Source organism: Dipodomys merriami, unplaced genomic scaffold (genome assembly GCF_024711535.1).
Source record: "Dipodomys merriami isolate MVZ:Mamm:240054 unplaced genomic scaffold, mDipMer1.0.p SCAF_69, whole genome shotgun sequence".
Classification (NCBI taxonomy): Eukaryota; Metazoa; Chordata; class Mammalia; order Rodentia; family Heteromyidae; genus Dipodomys; species Dipodomys merriami.
Window position 1 is genome coordinate 1817498 of NW_027206279.1, and position 2823 is coordinate 1820320.

Sequence of the window (2823 nt, forward strand, 5' to 3'; positions counted from 1 at the left end):
ACATGCATATCTGAATGAGACAGAAAATGCGAGCTTTAGGCAGAAAAGACAATTGCCTTCTTGCAAACCTTGGCTGGCTTGTAGCGATAGAAGGACGCTGAGTCCTTTGTTTACTGAATACTGGGATTCTGTGATGGTGGAGAGAGAAGAGAACAGCACCAGGATAGGGGCTGCTCTATGCGGTGAGGTACTGGTGGGCAAGCTGGGGCTGCAGGAAGGGCTCGTCTGACAGTCCTGATGTGCACTGTGTGTTCTACCTTCGTCTTTTGTTACATCCCAAAAACTCTAGCACCACTCTCATGCTCACTTTTTACAATTTGTGGAGATAGATTTGCTTTGAAGGGAGGTGATCAAGTGTCAACTCTTGCTTGGGAGCAAAAAGCAAGGGTCCTATGCAGCCCAGCTGCCCCTGGGATAATATTAGCAAAAAAAAAAAAAATGCCCAGGAAGATCAAACTGTTACTAAGGATAGTGAGAGAAGAAAATTATGTTCATTTCCCTCTTTGTGCTAGAATGAAGTTTTCCATGTTCCTGCAACTAACGTACAGTTATTTTTGAAAAAATGAGTTGACCTGAGTGGAATTAATAAGTAAATAAATCAATGAACCAAAATGGTAATTCTGAGAGACTTAAATGTATTGTTAAAGGGAAGTTGCTCTAATTTGTTCTGAATGTAAGAATTGTCAAAGATTCCTTCACTATTTGAGACAAAACATTTGGTTCTCGAATAGGTGTATACGAGTGGATACACACACATACATTTATCCAATTAATTATATAATGCCAGATTAATAAAACAGTAAATAGACATGTATCTTGTTCTCTGAAGTAAATATTTTCATAAACACACACACTCACATATTACTGATACAATGAATAGGCATTGGAAGTATTTATAAAATTCTATCCTATGTATTTTCTTTTTTTCAAAGGTGATATATAGAAATCTAAGTCCCCATTCAAAATAGATACCTGCACACTCCTGTTTATTGGCCTGGGGCCTTGTCAGGAGACCCATCCATACGGAGGTGAGGTATAGGTGGCCATAAAGAAGAATGGAATGTCGTTAGTGTGAAAATAGAACAAGGTTTCATCCTGGTAGACAGAGTAGGCCAGATTCAGGAGGACAAGGATGGTTTCTCTCATATGCAGGGTCTAGATTTAGACAAAAAGTTCTGAGGGAACAATGAGGAGCGACGGGGAAAAGGCAGGCGCCGTAGGAGGGGAGCAGAGAGGGTCCCGGGAGGCGAGTGGGATGAAAGCAGGTCCACGGCAGAGCGTCGCAAGCAGCCGTGTGAAGCGCGAGTGTGCAGTACCTGGCGAGGGTCCCAGCCGTCCCTCCTGGACTGAGACCGAGGGTCGGATCACTGCTGGCACAGGGGTCTGAGTTCAGTCACCTAACTCCTCCAGCTCCTCACTAGCTCTGACCTCAGCGTTGTGAGCACAACATCGTAAGCGCGTTTGACCTGTCTGGATCATCACCTTACATCAGGCACAGACACACACTTATCCCCAAATGTCTTTCCAATTTGCCTCTTCCCAAGAACCTCAACAGATTTCTCACTTTCCTCGGTTAAGGTGTTAATTTGGCACCAATACATCCAACCATGGGAAAGAAACCTTACAAGGAACTGTTCCTGTGTTCACCATCACTGCCTTCAGGTCAGATTCTTTGTCAGTTATAGAAACCGTATTCTGTTTTGAAGTAAAAGCTTGCCATTTAGATGTATTTGAGCTGAAGCATGAAAGGCCAAAATGAAGTTCAATCCCTTTGTCACTTCTGACGGAAGCAAGAACCGGAAAAGGTGTTTCAATGCACCTTCCCACATTCGCAGGAAGATTATGCCTTCCCCTCTTTCCAAAGAGCTGAGACAAAAGTACAATGTGCGGTCTATGCCCATCCGGAAGGATGATGAGGGGCAGGTTGTATGAGGACGCTGTAAAGGCCAGCAGATTGGCAAAGTGGTTCAGGTTTACAGGAAGAAGTATGTCATCTACATTGAACGGGCGCAGCAGGAAAAGGCCGATGGCACCACTGTCCACGTGGGCATACACCCCAGCAAGGTGGTAATCACCAGGCTGAAACTGGACAAAGACTGCCAGAAGATCCTGGAACGGAAAGCCAAAGTAGGAAAGGAAAAGGGCAAATACAAGGAAGAAACAATTGAGAAGATGCAGGAGTAAAATAATCTTATATACAACTTTTGATTTTAAAAAGAACTTCTTAAATCGATGTGTTTGAGTGGAACGGGCGTACGTCCTCTGGCTTATGTAATAAGCTGACATTAGGTTTGCGTCGGGGAGTGACACTGCAGGGCTTAGAATGAGGTCCACGCCCCACGCAGGTGGGAGGAGAGTGCACCAATGAGAGGCGGCCGCACCGGAGATGAGGCGCTGGGCTCCAGTGCTCTGGGAGAGGAGACACTCCAGGGACGCTCCCGGCCCTCCAGTCCTCGAGGGCAAAGCCGAATGACCACAGCCTGTCAGAGGCCCTGGTGGCCATGCTCTGCCTCCTGACCGCTGTCCCCACAGAGGTCGGAGATCAAGTCCTTGTGAAAGTTGAAACTGGCCACCTCGGCTCCCACAGGCGTCGGTGGGGCCACGTGTGTCTTCAGAAATTGACCTCCTACGTGCAGAGGGAAGCCAGGGTCCAGTTGGCAGAAAGATGTAAGGCCGACGAGAGTGAGTGGTCCTTCCAGAAGCTTCTCCTTGAGATTTTTCCAATCCTTAAAAATGGTAAGAAGCAAAAAGAAAGGTCCAGAGAGGGAGAAATAGCTGCACCGACCAGCAAAGAAGGGTGGGCCCAGCGGCCAGGCTTCCTGG

General features: G+C 46.7%; 1 pseudogene; it reads left to right on the forward strand.

The window, feature by feature from the left end:
- The first annotated feature begins 1755 nt into the window (after positions 1-1755).
- LOC138816125 (large ribosomal subunit protein uL24-like) lies at positions 1756-2196 on the forward strand (annotated as a pseudogene).
- Positions 2197-2823: the final 627 nt, after the last annotated feature.